This window comes from Leptonychotes weddellii, chromosome 7 (assembly GCF_054177405.1).
Source record: "Leptonychotes weddellii isolate Sample4059 chromosome 7, ASM5417740v2, whole genome shotgun sequence".
NCBI lineage: Eukaryota > Metazoa > Chordata > Mammalia > Carnivora > Phocidae > Leptonychotes > Leptonychotes weddellii.
In genome coordinates this window covers 88,991,611-89,011,478 of record NC_138375.1, presented here as the reverse complement: position 1 = coordinate 89,011,478, position 19,868 = coordinate 88,991,611, and the positions used below count along the sequence as shown (strand labels likewise).

Sequence of the window (19,868 nt, the reverse complement as noted above, 5' to 3'; positions counted from 1 at the left end):
GGGGCTCGATCCCAGGACCCTGGGATCATGACCTGAGCCGAAGGCAGACACTTAATGACTGAGCCAGCCAGGCGCCCCAGTGTACCTTACTCTTAACCACTACTATAGTTTGAAGGCTTGGAAACTGGACTGGTTTTGTCCATGCGGGGATTTTTTGTTTTGTTTTCATTTTAAAATTTCAGCCTATGTTTAAAAATTAAAAGATTTTACATAAAAATCATGTTTTCCAGTTTCTTTTGGAAAGTCAGAAGATTTGGCAAAACTGGCTTATAGACGATTATGGCAAGAAGCAGCTGGAGCTGAAGCGTGGTCCCTAAAGGTTCCACCTAAAGCTAAACTCTCCCCATGCATAGAGCACAGCATTGGGCATATAACAGGGACTCAACAAATAATTAGGAAATTAATGAATAAAAGCAGAACCTGGATTCTCTTACCCTATCCCTGTTTCTTCAACTCTTCTCCTTTTTGTGACTGGGAACGGTTGAATCTGAGACACTAAGTGGTGACACACAAGACTAATTTCCCTTCTGTTCTAAGAGCCAGGACTCAGATTACACATACTTAAAACGTTGTGCCTGACTTGGGCCCATGTTGACATTTTCTATCAACTGAAAATGTTTGCTTCTATACAACTAGCATTTGCTCTGAAGCACCAGCCAAAGGTGGGGGTGAATGACCAGGCAGGTGCATTAATTCTATCTCAGATTAGGTTGTGCACAATGGACTCTTTGTCAAGTCTTTGTAGAAGGGCAAGGACAGGTAGGCGTGCCCTGCTTCCAGCTTTGGAGACTCACTCCTATCAGTGCTCAAGGTAGACAGGCACAATTGTAATCTGCCTAGCTTAGAGCAGCCACAGACTGCTGGACTTCCCTGTGGGTAAGCCTGGAACAGGAGAAGCTTTTCTGCCAGAGTTCTTAGCAAAGCTCATTTGGAGGAGTGCAGGTCTGGGGCATGGCCTGGATCAGCGGGCATGACGCACACAGTATAATCTCCAGAAGCTCGCTGATCTCCTTAGCAGTGCCCAAGCCTGCCCATCCCCACCGCCTTCCCCGTCCTCTCATCCCAGACTTGGGGCAGTGCTGCCTTTCTCCAGAGGGCTGGTGTCTTGGCATCAAGGAGGGAAGGGTAGTGCCAGGGCTCTTCCAGGTGGAAATCTCCTATTTATTTGCCTGGAGGAAAAAGGGGCCTCTCCATAGGCCTTCATTTCTGAGCTCCCTATTGTGTGAGCAAAGTAGATTGCTCATAATAGCACTTTTCAAGCACATGATTTTGACTCCTAGGGGCATTTGCAAAGCTTGGAGGCATTTTTAGTGTTAACAACTGGTGTGTGTGTGTGTGGTGGTGGGGAGGGGGATGCTGGTGGCATTTAGTGGGTAGAGGTCAGGGATGCTGCTAAACATCCTACGATGCATACAAGACAGCCCCCACAACAAAGAATTTCCCATCCCAAAATGTCAATAGTGCCAAGGTTGAAAAACCCCGGCTTATTACAGGATGACTTATACTGCATTTTTAAGCTTCAAAATTATAAAAAGCAATTTATTATTTTATAACCAGAAAAATCAAATAAGGGTTATTTTATTTTATTTTTTAAAGATTTTATTTATTTATTTGACAGAGAGAGCACAAGCAGGGGCGAGCGGGCAGGAGGCAGAGGGAGAGGGTGAAACAGGCTCCTGGAGGAGTGGGGAGCCCAACACAGGGCTCAATCCCAGGACCATGGGATCATGACCTGAGCTGAAGGCAGACGCTTAACAGACAGAGCCACCCAGGTACCCCCAATAAGGATTATTTTAAATCTAGAGAAATATTTTGGGTTTCCCGAGTATTACCTTCTTTCATTATGTATAATAATGTTGTTATATAGTAGGTACTCAGTATCTATTTATGCAATGAATGAATGAATGAATGGCATACTATAGTGGTGTCCCTTACTGAATTTGTATAAAGTGGTTATTTCCTTCTTTAAGGCAGTATCCAGCTCTTTGGAGGGGAGAGAGACAGGTACTGGACAGTCTGTCCATTCATTTATTTTTCTGCTTCTGGTGTTAGCACATGGGCCCCTGACTCTAGCTACACTTTGTTTAATAAAATATTGTCAGATGTGTTAATAAGCTTGGGCCTCTCTCTTTTCTCAACCCTTGTGCTGTTATTTGGGTGGATTTGACTTGATACATTTCCAATCCATCTGTATGAGACCTGGATTTGATATTGTTATGGCTTGTCGCCATAAAGCAGTTTTTTACTGAGAAATATTTTGTAACTGAAAAATTAAATTGTTACATATATCCCTTGTACCAAAAGATCCTGAAGTTAAGAATTACATACTGTCCAAAACAGGAGGCTAGGTGGAATTTTGACCGATTTCTGATATTCCTTGGCACCCACCAAAATTGGTGATGGCCCCCATAGCCTTTGCTTCTTTCATGTGGTCAGTGGTTTCTTTATGGCATTATCACCACCTGAAATTTTATCAGATATTGTTAAGATATTGTTTACTTGTTTTAATATCTGTTTCTTCTTGCAGATGTGAGTTCTCTAAGGGCAAGGACGCTGTTCTTGCTTTTTCATTGCTGTGTCCTCAGTGCCTAGAATGGTGCCTGGCATGTGGAAGACATTTGATAAGTAGATGTTGAATGAATGAATGGCAGAGCAGAGAGGCCCAGAGACTCAGTGACCCACCTAAGGTCATACAGAGCCCCATCAGGAGAACCAGTCATGTAATGAGGTCTAGGGTCTCTAATTCTTGTCCCCGCCCCCTCCACAAGATACACAGATACATGCTCTTCTAGCCCTGCAGAATTGCCCAAGGAGACTCCGAAGCAAGACGGTGCAGTGTGGCATCCTCATGTCCTAGATTGGAGGGGCCACTTTGGGGTTGTTTTGTGCTGTGACATGGAATGACCAACCTGGTTTGCCTGGGACCAAGGAGTTTCCTGGATGCAGGACTTTTAGTCCAAAAGGAGGTAAGTCCTAATGAAACTGGGATGAATTGCTCACCCTTTGGGACAACAGCATTCAGTGAAAAACTCTGGTGCCCTACAGTGGGTACTTCCTCTGGGAAGTGCTGTCAGGTGTCAGGGAATCATGGACCCTTAGTGATGGAAGGGGGAAAGATTCCTGTGTCTGCAAGAAGCTGTGAGAAATGGGGACTAGGGCAAACTGGGAAATAGGTGTCCTTTGTAAAAGGAGGTGGCCACACACAAATGGAAATGAATGTTGACCTGCTGGAGTAAGAGCCCATTTGGCCATATGGGTCAGTTTTTCAAGAGAAGCCTGAAAATGTGTGTGTGTGTGTGTGTGAGAGAGAGAGAGAGAGGGAGAGAGAGAGAGAGACCTAATGATTTTTAAATGTTAACAGCTACTTTTTAATATAAATATTAATAATAATAATAATATAAATATTATGCAAGATAACAAAATGTAACTGCAGACCAGGTTCCTCTCATAGGCCATTGATTGGTGGCTGCTGATATAGTCTGACATTTTACATGGAGGGAAACTGAGGCACAGTGAGTACAGAGCTAGGAATGAAGGATCCAGGCCTCTTTTTTTTTTTTTAAGATTTTATTTATTCATTTTGAGAGAGAGAGAGACAGAGCACAAGCAGGGGGAGTGGGAGAGGGAGAAGCAGGCTCCCCGCTGAGCCGGGAGCCTGACGTGGGGCTTGATCCCAGGACCCTGGGATCATGACTCAAGCCGAAGGCAGACACTCAACCATTTGAGCCACCCAGGCGCCCCAAGGATCCAGGCTTCTTAACAAAGAAGCTTCAATAACAAACCAATTTCTATAAACACTAGTTATTTTGGTGGGGGTGGGTGGGTTGGGTGGGTGGGCTTGTAAAGGAAAAAATTAATTGAGCACCTACTCTGTTTCAGACAATTTCTTAATGATTTCAATGTATAAAATCACACTAAATTTCTACAACAACCCTTTGAGGAGGTTACTTAATCTCTGTGCCTGTTTCCTTATGCGTAAAATAAAAATAACAGTAGGTAATTCATGGCAAAGATGAAAGGAATTAGTTCACATGAAGTGCTTAGAACCAGATAGGAAGCATGTGTGGGCTCTCATTGAGGTCGGCTTTGTCATCATCCTTATTTTACATGTGAAGAAACCGATTTTTCAGAGGTGACCTAACTTGCCCGTGATTGTACAGAAATAAGTGAGAACCGAGAATTGAACCCTGATTGTCTTGACTGTAATTACAGGCTTCTTTTCCTCTATAGCTAGGCTGATGTTGTAAATTCAAGATAAGAAAAACAAAAACAGCTCGTTTTTCTCCTTTGGTAATCATTGTACAGATGATCAAGGTCAGAAGTTAAGTTCTGTGGTATTTCTCTACACTGTCAGCTGAGTATCATCTCCAATGATGGAAGAGAAAATGTTACACAGATAATAAAAATGGTAGATAATAAAAATAATTTCTCCTTGGGCATTCATTATGCAATTTGGGGGGGCAGCTAATTTATCTTCCTAATTATGTTTTGCTTAAGCTGATTTTAAAATTAGTTTGTTTACCCTGAGCACACACTGATTAACAGCAGGGAGAGGTGGCCTAGAAACATCTTGGGTGGTGGAAGGATGGTATCTTGAAATTTGGGGGGGAATTTCCATGGATAATTTTCATGTAGCTATGGGAAGGTAGAAGGTTGATATGTGGATGATGCTCTGAGTATAAATAATTATGGTAATTTGTTGATGGGTGTACTTAAATATAAGGCTATGGATTGCAGACCCAGAGAGCTCAGTGGACCCCAAGCTCCTTCTTGTTTATTCTTTAGTACTGAGAGTTCAATCAAGGTAGGTAAATCAAGCAAGGAGATGGAAAAGGAGGGCTAGCTGGAGGTGACTCCAGGATTTCCTTTTAACAGATATCCAACAAAGAGTAAATGTCTGTTATGTACCATGCATTATGCAGGAGCTAAGGATACCAAGATGAATAAGGCCATTGTCTTTGCCCTTGGAATTACACAATTTATTAAGGAAAACAGACTTATAAACACAGAAATCACAACTTAGTAGATTAGGGCTATAAAAAAGATGGGATCAGAGTTAAGGGAGCAGAGGGGAGACCATGACAATGTGCCTAAGGGAGTCAGGAAGGGGGGCAGCTCCATCCCTCACTCTCCTTGGCTTTGCTCTGTTTTGGGGTTGGGAGTGGGGAATTCCTGCAGACCATGGGCAGCTGGCTTCTGGCTGGTTCAGCCAATGAGAGACAAAGGTGACAGACTGGAGGATGGGAGAGAGGGAAAGTCAAGGTATCTCTCCTTCTCTTCCTGGAGTGCTATCTTCAAAATCTGCAAAGCCTCTGGGTCTCTGCCATAACTCCATCTCCTGCTGAAAAGGCCCACTGGGGTCCAGCTTCAGCAGGGTGATCACAGGCCCTGGGATCTGGTAACCTCTGTTTGCACGTCCAGCCTAGAAATGGTAGCAGCTTCTTGCTGGTACTAATCTCTGCTTTGCCTCACTGTCCCCTGGTTGGTGGCTCAGTTTTTCCATCACCTGGAAATCAATCTCCTGTACTAAATTCACTCTATATGAATATAGAAAGTGGTTTCTATATTTCTGGCTGGGCTCTGATGGATATGGAGGGCTTCCCGGGGGTGCTGATACTGGAGCTGGTTCTTAAAGGGAAAGAAAGAATTCCCTAGATAGAGAGCCTGGGGAAGACCATCCTAAATACACCTGGAAGTGTGAGAAGCTTGAATATGGAGATCCAAGAGGGACAGACCACTGGCAGCGGGGAGCCAGTAGAGATTTTCAGAAAGGGAATCAAGTATTCAGGTATCTTTGAAAACTCACCTAATTCTGCTCAGTAGATTGGTAAAGAAAAGAGCAGGGTGGGCATGAAGCCTAGTTAATTCTGACAGTGATTCAGGTCAGAAGCCATAGAGGCTTGAACTATAACAGCCTGATGGATAGACACGGAGAGGAGATGATACATCCTGCCTATTACATTCTTCATTAGGTCCAAGAAAGGAAATTTCTTGGGATGCATGGGTGGCTCAGTTAAGCATCTGCCTTTGGCTCAGGTCATGATCCCAGGGTACTGGAATGGAGTCCTGCATCAGGCTCCTTGCTCAGCGGGGAGTCTGCTTCTCCCTCTGCCTACAGCTTCACCTGCTTGTGCTCTCTCTCTCTTTCTCGCTCTCTTTCTGACAAACAAATAAATAAAATCTAAAAAAATTAAAAATTAAAACGTTTAAAAAAAAAAGAAATGTCTTGTTTTCCTGCAATACCATAAGTGCCCAATATATACTTGTTGAATGAATTAATAATATCCTAATAATTTATTTGTGTTATAAAACCTCAGGTGTGCCCTCCCTTCCTTACATCTCTCCCACCTCATCCCGAACCCTCAGTGCCATGATAATATTTGACCTGGCCCATGTAACCTGTTCAACAAGGTCAGTAGGTTTTTCTTTCCCCCTTTCAGGGGTTAGTGCCACTCTAGAATAGCCCTCTCTTTCTTTAAAGTTCCTCCCCACTAGAGCCATTCAATCAGCGGGTATTTACGAAGCACTTACATACTAATAGCTGACATTTCCCAAGCACTTACAACACCATCAGGAACTGGGCTAATCACTTGCCATGCATTTGTCTTAATCCTCATAACAGCCCAGTGAAGTCGGTGCCACTTTTGGCCTCATCTTATAGATAAGGAAGACACACCGAGGCTGAGTAACTTGTTAAGGTCACACAGCTAGTGATGAGCAGAACTGGAATTCATACCCAGGTGTTCGGCTCTGGAGCCCAGGTTCCGAGTCACTAGGTTATACTGCCCGGCATGGTGAGCTCTGTGCTGTTGGGGATCTAAAGACACGTCAGACAGATCTGTGCGGAGGAAAGATGTGAATACACAAAGAGTAAACCTTGATGCTAAAAATATATAGTAATTCAAGGCAACACAAGGAAAATTGCCACAAACCAGGATTTGATTATTGCCAATATGACGGTAGGGGTAATGAGAGAGAGAGAGATCATCCCAGACAGGGGTAATCAGGAGACGCTTCAGGAAGGAGGTAGAATTTGTCTTGCGGTTTTCCTGCTATTTAAGGAGACACACTGAATTCCTTTGAAACAATGCAAGAACAACTTGAAGGTCACTAGTGGGCTGATGCAAATTGCAGTGTGAAATTAAAGAAGGGAGAGGTTAGTATCAACTGGAAAAGGCATCTAGTTAATCTTCCAGCTCTGAGCACCTGTGGATGGAGCCTAGTATGGATGGCCCAGGTACGGAATACGTTTCACTAACTCCTCTGCCTGATACCCCGTAGCAGACTCATTTCATACATACACATTCCCAGGTTGAGACAGGCTTTTTCTGTGACTCCAGTTTTCCCTTTAGATGTAGCCTCTCCCACTCTATTTTTCACACATCACCTGTGACCACAGCAGGGAAGACAGATCCCACACACGAGACTTAAGTTGATTCACTTGATGGCTCATTCCTAGGTAACTCGGAGAAATGGCCCAGAGCAGGAGGAAGCTGGAGAGTCTGAGCATGGAGGTATGAGTCTGAGCATGGAGAAGAATGCTTGCTTATCCCCAGAGTAAACTCTCTTTTTAGCCTGACCATCATTCCTTCCCTTGGGAACACCTCCCCTACTCTGTTTGATCTAGATGAGACTCAATCAAATATGTCATCCCCTACCACAGCTGTAACCCAGATGACTCCATCCTCCTGGCCATGGTGACTGGGCCAAGCCTGGTGACAGGTGGGCCCCTTGCCCTCGAGCCTGCTAGCCTTGAGCTATAGGAGAGTGCCATTCATAATGGCAGGACCCAGTGTGAACCGGGGGCCCATCTATGATTTGAAGAGTAAATTCCCTCTAGTCCCTTAATGGGTACACATTCAGAGAGTGTTAGTTGATAAATATTTTGGGGTCTACACAGTGCTTATTCTGTGCTATATCAAATAAGGTTATATTTTAATTCCTGGGACAGAAGTACATAACAGAGGTGTAAACCTAAGGATCTTTGTACCAGTGGTGATTTGAAGAAGCAAAATAGGCATGTGCACCCATAGTCCCAACATCTAGACATCCTGTTAAAGCAAAAAGACTTTGGCTGTATATGGACAATTTTTCTTCCAGTAATATTGTACCAGTTTGCACCCCATTAGGGATCTGAAGATGTCTTTTTCTCCCTGCCCTTAAAAAAACTAAGTATTTAATATTTTTTTAAAAAATCAATTTGATAGATAATAATTTAGACTTTATTTATTTATTTTGATAGAGTGAGAACAAGCAGGGGGAGCAGCTGAGGGAGAGGGAGAAGCAGGCTCCCTGCTTAGCAGGGAGCCCAAAGCAGGGCTCAATCCCAGGACCCTGAGATCATGACCTGAGCGAAAGGCAGATGCTTAACTGACTGAGCCACCCAGGCACCCCTGTTGTTGTTTTTCTAATTTATGTTTTCTTGATTTCCAAAGAGTTGGGGTCTTTTTCATATTTACTGTGCATTTTTATTTCTTCATGAATTACTCCTTTATTTATTTATTTTTTTAAAGATTTTATTTATTTATTTGAGACAGAGAGAATGAGAAAGAGAGAGCACATGAGAGGGGGGAGGGTCAGAGGCAGAAGCAGGCTCCCTGCCGAGCAGGGAGCCCGATGCGGGACTCGATCCAGGGACTCCAGGATCATGACCTGAGCCGAAGGCAGTTGCTTAACCAACTGAGCCACCCAGGCGCCCTCCTTTATTTTTTTAAAAAGATTTTATTTATTTGTCAGAGAGAGAGCGTGCACAAGCAGGAGGAGTCGTAGGCAAAGGGAGAAGCAGGCTCCCTGCTGAGCAGGGAGCCCAATGCGGGGCTCAATCCCAGGACCCTGGGATCATGACCTGAGCCGAGGGCAGACGCTTAACCTACTGAGCCACCCAGGCATCCCTGAATTACTCCTTTAGGTCCTTTTGCAACTTTCTATTGGGATGTTAATTTTTTTCTTACTGATTTTTAAGAGTTCTTTGTGTATGAGGGCCTCACAAGTTTATCTTAGATGTTGCAAATATTCTCAGTTTGTCATTTTCTTTGATATTTACCATGGATTCTTTTTTCTGTAATTTATAAACAACAAAATGCATCTACCTTAAATGTGCAATATGAGTTTTGATAAATGTATATACCCATGTATCCATGACCACTATCAAATTATAGAACATTTCTGTCACCCCAAAAAGTTCCCTTGTGCCATTTCACATAGATCTAATTTCCATTGCTTTATTTATATTTTTTAAGATTTTATTTATTTATTCAACAGAGAGAGAGCAGGAGAGCACAGGCAGGGGGAGCAGCAGACGGAAAGGGAGAAGCAGGCTCCCCGCTGAGCAAGGAGCTGGGTGTGGGACTCAATCCCAGGACGCTGGGATCATGACCTGAGCCGAAAGCAGATGCTTAACCAACTGAGCCACCCAGGTGCCCCAATTTCCATCACTTTAGATTAATTTTTCCTATTCTAGAACTTCATATAAATGGAACCATCCAATGTATACTTTTTCCACAAAACACATTTCTGAAATTCATCCAGGCTGTTGTGTTCTCAAAATAAATGTTTAAGAAAGTGGAAAGACAACTCAAAGATATGAGAAAATATCTTTAATACGTATTTCTGACAAAGGACTGGTATCGTGGATGCTTTTGATATGCAAAATTTTTAAATTTTAAAGAAGTCAGATATATCTGTCTTTTCTTTATGTTGATAGCGTTGGTGTTATTCTTAGAAAGACACTGTTATGCCCAACATTAGACAACTACCCTTTTATAATTTTCTGATATTTTTATAATATTAAAATTTTAATCTAAAATTAAAATAAAATTAGAATTTTTATTCTATCTGAATTACTTTTCAAAAATATTAGCAAATTGTGGGGCATCTGGGTGGCTCAGTTGGTTAAACGTCTGACTTTTGATTTTGGTTCAGATCATGACTTCGGGTAGTGAGATCGAGCCCCATGTCAAGGTCCACACTGGTCGTGGAGCCTGCTTAAGATTCTTTCTCCTTCAATAAGTCAATCAGAGAAAGACATGTATCATATGACCTCACTGATATGAGGAATTCTTAATCTCAGGAAACAAACTGAGGGTTGTTGGAGTGGTGGGGGGTGGGAGGGATGGGGTGGCTGGGTGATAGACATTGGGGAGGGTATGTGCTATGGTGAGTGCTGTGAATTGTGTAAGACTGTTGAATCACAGATCTGTACTTCTGAAACAAATAATACATTATATGTTTAAAAAAAAAAGATTCTTTCTCCTTCTTCCTCTGCCCCTCCCTGTCTGCTCACTCTCTATTTCTCTTTCTCTCTCCCTAAAAAAAAAGGAAATTATCTCAATACCATTTATTTATATTGTATCCCCCCCCCCGATTTAAGATGCCATGTTTATTAAATATTGAAGTATTTACAGACACGTGAATCAGTTCTGGTCTTTTTATTCTATTTTCCAGCCATGGGAACAGCTGAACACTTTTATTAGTGGTAATATTTTTTCTGTTTTGTGCCCTGTGAATACTGACTTCTCTTCTCCTCTCTCTTTCCCCTCCCCCCTTTCTTTTTCTCTTTCTGTCTCTTTTCCTCAATGATATGGGAAAATATGATTATGTTCGCCAAGGCAGACACCTTTCTCTATCAAGTCATCTTGATGCTTGGGTTTAGTGATAATATGCTTTTCCCCCTCTTTCCTCCCAATTTTACTGAGGAATAATTGTCAAATATAATTTTATATACTTAAAATGTACAATGTGATGGTTTGATATACATATATATTGTGTAATGATCATCAAGATCAAGATAATACATCTATCACCTATGAAAATATTCTTGATTTTAATATTGAAGTCATGTTTACTTGGTGAGAGTGATGCAAAACAGGAGTATTGAAGTTCTTGGGAAGCTAGCTCATTACTACCCAATAATTCAGTGGATTTGATTTTACTAGTGAAAGAAAATCAGCCACTTTTTCAAATCACAGAGGTAAATTGCCTTTCCCATGGTACAAGTCTACAGGTGGCCCCCTAAAGAATTATTTACCATTCACAGTAGTTCTTATTTGTACAAAGACTTGAATCCCAAAGTTGCTTTAACCAGACCTAAAGACTAAATCTACTTGATTTCAAATTAAGAGGACAGGTGGAAAGGGAGCGTTACTCTTATTCATGGGAAAGTTACATTAAAATGATTTCTGTCTTACTTTCCAAAGTAGCCATTTGTCATTGATTTTAGCCAGGGGACAGGCATGTAAATAAACACCAAAAGAAAGACCAAACAGAGTATCTTCTGAACTCAATTTCGTGGTAGGATTGAGGATTAGGAGTAAAATTATGTGGATCCTAAGGGAGCACAGCAATTCAGGAGAGGGAGTTGGAGCGATGGCCAGCATAGCAATCCCTCCCCTTGGTATGAAGTCCCTTCTACATTTCTTTTGTCTTGGGGGAGGTTTAGGTTTGGTTTAAGGATGGAATTCTGATACAGGATATTCATATGGCTCATTTGAAGTAACGGACAGGAACACTTTGCAAAGGCTGACATGCTTTATAAATTTAAGGTGTTATTATTGTGTTTTTGAAAGTATGAGGAAGACTGGAAAAAGGTGATTATCAGCTAAAAACTGTATGCTGATAGTGGGAATTAAAAAAAAAAGTCTTCATTTTTTCTTGAATCACCACCATTAACATTTTGGTACAAAGTTTTCCAGTCACAGTTTGTAAAACAAAACCTCTCACTTACAAGGATATAATAAGGAGTTTCTTTTCCCTGGTTCTTTGGGTCTGGCCCAAGGACTGGGTAAGCAGCTGTTTTGCAAAAACTGGCCTCTCTCCTTTCCCCTTTCGCAGTCTCTGCCCAATTGGCCAGCAAATTAATAAGGCTTAATGTCATTCAGTCTTTTAGCCAGGAATTAATAAACCATAGTCTCATAAGAAATTGTTTAGATGTTGATGGTACGTGGATTCACACTTTAAGAAACCTGTACTCTGTTTTAGACGGGGGGCGTTTTCACCACTTCCTGCTTCCCCCACTGAATGTGTGGCCTTGCAATGCCACGGCCTTGTGGTCTTCTTCTTTGTACTCTGGTGTCAGCTGTTAAGGACACTGAAGGTCAACCCCTAATCTCACTTTCTAGTAAATAAATGGTTTGCATGGCCAAGATGAATCTCTAAATAGCTCAATGCCATAGAATCAGGTGGAAAGCAGACTTGAGAGTCCTTGGAGGAGGAAGAGAGAATAGCACATGGGCTGACATGGTTGACTTCAGGTTAAAATAATTGCATGTCTGTTTCTGATCTTTGTAAGGTATGGCATTTTCTTTCTTTTTTTTTTTTTTTAAGATTTTATTTATTTATTTGACAGAGAGAGAGCGAGAAAGGGGACACAAGCAGGGGGAGTGGGAGAGGGAGAGGCAGGCTCCCCGATGAGCAGGGAGCCCGATGTGGGACTCAACCCCAGGACCCTGGGATCATGACCTGAGCCAAAGGCAGACGCTTAACAACTGAGCCACCCTGGCGCTCCAGGTATGGCATTTTCAATTCCACCTGGCATTGTGGGACCTAATCCCAGCCATTTCACAAACTAACTAGGTGGGCAATGCTAAATTAGGTGTCTTGGGCCTCTTTTGTTCATAATGAGAATAGGGATGTGTGTGTTGCTCCCATCTCAGTGTTATTCTAAAAGCTAGATATAATGATCAATGTGATGGGGCTCCGTAGAGTGCAAAACACTGTGTATTCCTTTAAGGGTGATACTTTTTGACCCCATTCACTCTGAGGGAAAAAAAAAAAGCTGAGTGTCTTGAAAATCAGAGGTCAAAGCTATAGGTTTTCTTGTAAAAATTCCAGTTCCAGTATGCATTTGCCAAAAAAAATATGTCTACAGTGGAGAACTGAGGAGAACCACTCATCTCCCAGTTTTGAAGTCAACCTGTGGGACCAAACGATTGTATGCACAGTAACATTTTTTTTTAAAGATTTTATTTATTTATTTACCAGAGAGAGAGTGAAAGAGAGAGAGCACAAGCGGCGGGGTGGCAGGCAGAGGGAGAAGCAGGCTCCCCGCTGAGCAGGGAGCCCAATGTGGGGCTCGATCCAAGAACCCTGGGATCATGACCTGAGCCGAAGGAAGATGCTTAACTGACTGAGCCACCCAGGCATCCCAGCACAGTAACCTTATATCTAAAATATTCCATTTGTTGCTCCTTCTCCCCTCTCATACTTCAGAACCCCCAAGCCCCAGTCTGCAGACTCTCAAATTCCCTAGAATTGTGTTGGAGTTAACAGAATTCACACCCAAGCAGATTATGTTGACTATGAGACAGACAGACAGACAGAAAAGGGAGAGTGTCCGTGGTGGGGGGCACATGTGTCTCTGTGGTGGTGGTGGGAACATAGCAAGAATGACTTGAGAGTGTCAGAAGCTATCTAGGGAAAATGGCTTTGGGAAGGCGCAGGCAGAGCTTTGGGGAGGTTCTGAAGATGTCTCCCCACATCCATGGAGTTGGATGTTAGCACTCCTAGATGACTACAGGCCTGGCTCCTGAGCCCAGTGTGGGGCAAAATAGGGGTATGCTGATGAGTGCTTAACAACTGGTTTGGTAGGGAAAGAGGCAATAAATGAAGCCCTGATCTACAGTGTTTGCTGAATTCTTGGGTGTCAGTACTACCACCATGGCTGAGTTCCAGCTACCAGTGTGACATCATGGAACATGGAGTTGGGAGGAAATGAGCGGTAACACCCCATATACAGTATCCCCACACAGAGATCCAGGAGACATAAATAACTTCAAGTGCATAGATAAGAGTAGGCGTAATGAAATAATTAGGAAGTGATGAGATTTAAGTATTTATTGTCTTTATTTTTAATATAATTTCTTTAATTGTATGCCTATATAATTTAATTTTTAATGATGACAGTGTTTCAACATCCATCTGGCTAAATTCCTGAAATTTTGGCACTCAGCTCTCATGACTCCAGTACAAGCTGGTTTTGGACATTGGGTCTAAAGGAGAACAAAACACTCAGTATGTTAGAGGAAGATCGAAACTCCAAGGAGAATACAAGGCTCTTGCCTCCTACTTTATCCCTACCCTGACAGAAGAAGAGCCCTAAAATGGTGTGCAACAAACAGCTGGGCTCCTTTAACATCACAATAACAAAAAGTAAAACAAAAAAACTCCAAAACCATTACCTGCTGGCACAGAATTTTCATCCACCTCATGGTTAACCCATATCCATCTAGCAGATAGCAGGTCTGGGATGGAAGGTTTATAGGAAGGCTAAGTTTTGAGATGGAAAGAAGAGGGGAGCTTGCGTAGTGTCAAAACGGACAGAGACTATCATAGAAGTTACTAGAAGCCAGGTATGGTATTTGGACACTGGATGCTTAAGTTGGTGAGAGAAAGCCAGAAGGATAACGGAAGAAACTAACTCCTTGCCCTTCACAGTTCTGCCCTGGGCCCGTTCTGGCACAAAGTTTGAAGAACATTTCCTCACGAGATTCTTACGGTAAAGGGAAAAAACCTTCTGTGGTCTCAGAAACACATCTTATTAAATAGGTCTCCCAGAATTCAGGCCACAGAGCTGTCCTCAGCAGCCATAATGACACACAAAATGAGAAGTGCCTGAGGCCTAGGTGCTACCAAATTCTGCCCTGCTGAGGACACATGGAGAGGAAAATGACCACATGCCATTTCAGTCCATTATCAGTCCAATCTACTTCTTGAGTGGCAGCAGAGTAGAAATCTAGTTCTAAAAATATCATTGTAATCTGTGGCTTGGAATAATCACACCTATCAAAAGCCAGGTTAAAGTGTGTGTGTGCATGTGTGTGTGTGCACGCTCTCTCTCTCGTGCATGTGCTCATGTGTGTGCAGGCTAGAATGAGGAAATGAATACTACCTTGTGCATATATGCAACAGTAATTTTCTTTCTTGTTTCGTATTTTCTTTCCGGGCAGCAGATTCAATGCTGGCGAACAGGGGAGTTGGGAGAAGGTTGCGGACGCTGCTGAGGACTCATCAGGACCCAGGCACCACGTGCAGCATCTTCCATCCCTTACCCCACACAGTGCTTGAGGACCTCTGAGGTGGGCGGTTGCACAGCCAGGAAGCTCCAGAACTGTGTTTTAAACGGATCTGCTAGAAACCAAAGACCCTACACTGTGCCGCTGCTGGTCCTACCCTTCACAGATCAGAGCAGGAATGTCCGGAGCTGGGTCATACTCATATAACACTGTGCCCAGCTCCAGAACGGTCCCCAGCACAGAGGAGAGTCCACAAATCCTTGTTGGATGTAGTTATTTCAGAACAATGAGTTAACATCTGAGGGTTTGCCTGGCAGGGTGTGAATTGGGCAGAGACTCCACAACTATTCCAGGCCCAGCAATACCGCTTGAGAGGACATAAAACCAGATAATGGCAGACACCAATCCCTGTCTTGTATGAATGGCTACTGGTTTTCTCGTAAGAGGCACTGCTTGTCAGCATTCCTCAGCATGCTTTGAAGTCACGTGACTTTTGATGATAAAGGTGTGTTAGATTGTGTACCAGGCCATGTCTGTTTTTGGCTTTGGGGTACAAGGATGCTTTACACTCTGAGAAAAACCTAATAGAGGAATAATAGCTAGATTTGTGAAGATAGAACTTGGCGGTAGGGCAGGGAGGAGTAATTTTGTGCTACAAAATTATTTACCATGGGGTTCCTTTAGAGCATCATATTCCAGAGTGTGTTCAAAATATGAATCAATATGAGTCCATATTCTCCAGGCTGAAGCCACCATCTAGACCGGCCCTGTCCCCGTGCAAAGGAGCACTCAGCTCTGCCCTCCTTTGTTCTCCTTTCTTTTCTCCAGGTAGAGAAATGTCCCTTCAACTAATCTCAGGAAGTCTGGTGGAAAGGGACAAGCTGGCTGCCCCCAAGAAGGGAAGTTTGAGTGCAAGAATATAGACTGGGGAAGCAGAGGGGATGAGTGGAAAGATTTGTGACATCTGCTAAGAATGTTGCTGCATACCCAGGGGACACCCAACAGAGTGAGGCCCACCCTTGGGACTGTTTGCCCAGGGCTCCTGGGGAATTTTGAGGGAGAAAGAAACACAGTCCCCACAACATCAGAGCCCCCACCTGTTTACACTAACCGGTTTCCACCACCCGAGGGGGTAAATTGAGCTGCATATTTGATGATGAGGAAGTGAAGTGGAATGTGAGAATCCTCATTACTGACGTCAAGCTTGCCTTTCATTTTATTTATACCCATGACATTGTGACACGGGATCTAATTTTCCATTGTATTTTTTCCTCTGTTAGGACCCGAGTGATGACAAATGATTTTGTGCCTGAGCCTGGAAAACAACATTTCAAATTCGAAGCTTGGGATCCTGCAGGATTTGGTGTCTATTTCTATCTCACTGCCCGCCTGCCCCTCCCTTGAACCTCTGTACTGACCATCAAATTGGGCAAAAGGCATCATGCTCCTACCGGGCAAGGCTGCCCGAGAAGTCAGAGCGCAAGGTGCCCAGTGGCCCACTTCCCTCGGGTGACAGGCTGTTCCTTCCTGGCATGGGTGCTGGCGGGAGGCCAGGGAGCAATGGGGCCGCGAGGCAGCCTTGGCTCAGAGCCCTGGCTGCTGTCTGGGCATGAAACTGGGCTCTGGCACCAGGAGCGTGGTTCTAGCTCTCTGAGCCAGAACTGCCTGTGCAGCGACCACCCCAGCCCTCAGGCCCTGGTGAGGCCCAGTCCTTCTGCCCCTCAGGCAGGGCAGGTTCAGGAGCAGAGATGGATCTGGAAGGAATGGCAGAAGCTAGTAGAGGATGCTGTGGCAAAAGCAAGTAATGTCTCCACGCAGAGGAGCAGCCTCTGGGGGTGTGCCTAGGACAGAGGAGAGAATGGGTGTGTGTCCAGCGAGCGGGCAGAGCAGGCTTTACTCCGCTTCCTTGCTCTGCTGCGGACTAGGGGCCTCAGCCCTACCAATGGCCTCCCTCCATGACCTGCCAGGGCCTCCAATCCAGACACAGTGTCTCTACTGTCCTGAAACGAAAGCTCCACCTGAGTCCCCGCAAACCTGTCTCTTTCAGGAGGGCCTCCTGCCGCCAGGTTTTCAACCCTGTTTTTCAGCCTCTGACCCCAGAGTAATCTCAACTTCCTTGTACTCAGTTCAGAAGATGTTTGCTATTCAGGATTCTGATGCAGAGGTGTGATAAGAGAGGCCTCAGGCCTTCTGAGTTCGTAAACCAACAAAGTCCAAGGATTTGGAAACCGAGAAGCATAAGGACAGCCACGCCCTGAGAGGTGGCCCAGTGCCAGGTCCTGTCACCTGGAATCATCCAAGATATTTAGAAACGGGTGTTAGCAGGGCTTTACTACGTTTACTCTGGATGTCTTACTTGTTTTGTTTTTGAAACAAGAGTTTCCCATAGCACCAACAAAATCAGGTCTGTGTTTTATTGACTCTCCTGCAGTTCCTATGCTTGACTTGATTTTGCTTTCCGCCTCTGTGTCAGTTTTCTCAGTCAGTTTGGGTAAAGCTGGCAGAGTTAGCTGTTGTGTAGAAATACAGTGTGGGAAAACAGGGGACACCTTCCAAGCTGCTGTGGTATCTCACCCCGAACTGGCCTAGCAGTGTGAGAGTTGCTTGAGGAAGAAGGGGCTGTCTTCATGTGCCCCAGGGGGGCCAGGCCTTCACAATTCCATTTGCAACAGAACCCACTTTATACCAATGCTGAAAGCCTGTGTCTGTTTTATCAGCCCGTCTCACATGCTTCCCCTTCCCATGGGTGATTATACCAGGTGCTGGGGTGGAGGTGAGGTCCAAGGGCAAAGGAGGTGTGAATTAGACCCGGGTCATTTTCCTCAGCCCAAAAAGGACAGCAGTAACACAAGGCTGCAGGAAATACAAGTTTGGTGGTACGTTCATACTAAGTGGGCTCCACAGGCTCAGGGTATAACTGGACATGCTCTAGGTTTTCTACTGGGAGGCTGGTGTCACTTAGAAGTCCCTTTCCCAAGGCTCAGTGGAAGGTTGCTTGGGACAAGTGCATGAAAGTTGTTGCCAGATAGTCCAGGGTGCAAATGCTTCCTTAGTAGCTCTATGATCTTGGGAGGGTACTTAAGTTTTCTAGGCCTCAGTTCCCACATCTGTAAAAAGGAGATACTGAGCCTGTCACATAGAGTTAATGTGGGGGTTAAATGAGATTAGGAAAACAAAGTGTGTCTACCGCATTGAACACAGAGTAAGGACTCCCTCCTTGGACTGGAGATCAGAGAACCCCACAGGCGGCCTGCTTTTAAGTCTTAGCCCAGCCAGGTGGGTCCACTTCTATGAGTTTTCTTTGTGACAGATGCAAAGGTTGAGAATCCGTATGCTGACTGAACAGATATGATTGTGCTGATTAAGATTGGGGTGAAGAGACAAGTGAGCCTCTCAACTCAGTGAACACAGTGTGGAGAGAAGAATTGTCTTCCTGAACAAGTGTTGTAAGAGCAGAGCTGAGGAACACAGAAACACGGCCAGCCTGATCCTTGCCATGCTGCCCAAGGTAGAGTTGGGTCAGGTGGGGCTGCCTCTGCCCAGATTGTCTCTGCCTTAAGTCTGCCTTGAAGGTTCAAGTGAACCTGATTTTGTCTTGGGGTTCAGGAAGGGAACATTGAAGTATGCTATAGGGTCCCTAGCACACTTTACCCAGGACAGGACCGTATCCCCTTTTCCTGAACCCCATCGCCCATCATGGCCCCCAGCTGCCAGCTACCCACAATCCTCTGGGTGTTCTTGTGTAAGGTGAAGTCTCAACTAGGAAAAGCACTGAGTGACACACTTGTCAAGAGGGATCTTGACAATGGACAGGGAAGGAAGTCTGAGAGACAGGGAGTCATAAGTGGTCTTTACTCTAGATGGTGAATAAATGAGACTTGGTTATTTTTCATGCTATGCCTTTTCTGACTGGAGGCAAAAGTTCACATGGTGAACTCAAAAAATACTTTGGGGTCTCACACCAGGTTGGCTAGGAAAGACTGACCAATAAGCATTGAGTACCTACTCTGTGACAGGCATGGTGTAAGGCTTTGAGTATACATGGTCCTTGCCTTCACAGAACTCAGATCTGGTGAGGAAGGTAGATTTTTTTAAAAAAAGATTTATTGATTAGAGAGAGGGGGGAGGGGAAGGCCAAAGGGAGAGAAGGAGACTCTCAAGCAGATGCCCTGCAGAGCACAGAGCCCAACAAGGGGCTCAATCTCAAAACCTTGAGATTATGACCTGAGCCAAAACCAAGAGTTGGTCACTTAACTGACTGAGCCACCCAGGTGCCCTGAGGAAGGTAGATTTTTAAACAAACCCACCAACAGTTGCATAATTTGCAGTTTGTGATAAATGAATAATTATATGAGAGTAACAATGGGGATATGATACAGATTGGGGAGCTGGGGTCAAGATAGTTCTTTCTGAGGAATTGACAGATAAAGCCTAGAACAGTGCTTCTCAAGTTATTTTTATTTTTTAAAGATTTTATTTATTTTTTGACAGAGAGAGACACAGTGAGAGAGGGAACACAAGCAGGGGGAGTGGGAGAGGGAGAAGCAGGCTTCCCGCTGAGCAGGGAGCCTGATGTGGGGCTTGATCCCAGGACCCTGGGATCATGACCTGAGCCGAAGGCAGACACTTAACGACTGAGCCACCCAGGCGCCCCCCCCTTTTTTTAAAGATTTTATTTATTTTTAGTGCTTCTCAAATTTTAATGTGCATCAGAATCACCTGGAATTTGTTTTAAAAAAAAAAACAACAGATTTCTGTATAACCCCCACCAGAGTTTCTGATTCAGTAGGTCTGAGGTGGGTCCAAGACTGCATTTCTAATAAATTCCTGGGTGATGCTGAGATTGCTGGTTTGGAGGCC

The 19,868-nt window shown here is 44.1% G+C and overlaps 1 long non-coding RNA gene across 1 annotated transcript; it reads left to right on the top strand.

The window, feature by feature from the left end:
- Window positions 1–14,965: 14,965 nt before the first annotated feature.
- LOC145722486 (uncharacterized) lies at window positions 14,966–17,411 on the top strand. The gene is made up of 2 exons (XR_014146789.1): window positions 14,966–15,071; window positions 16,289–17,411. It is a non-coding gene; the product is annotated as an uncharacterized LOC145722486 (long non-coding RNA).
- The last annotated feature ends 2,457 nt before the right edge of the window (window positions 17,412–19,868 follow it).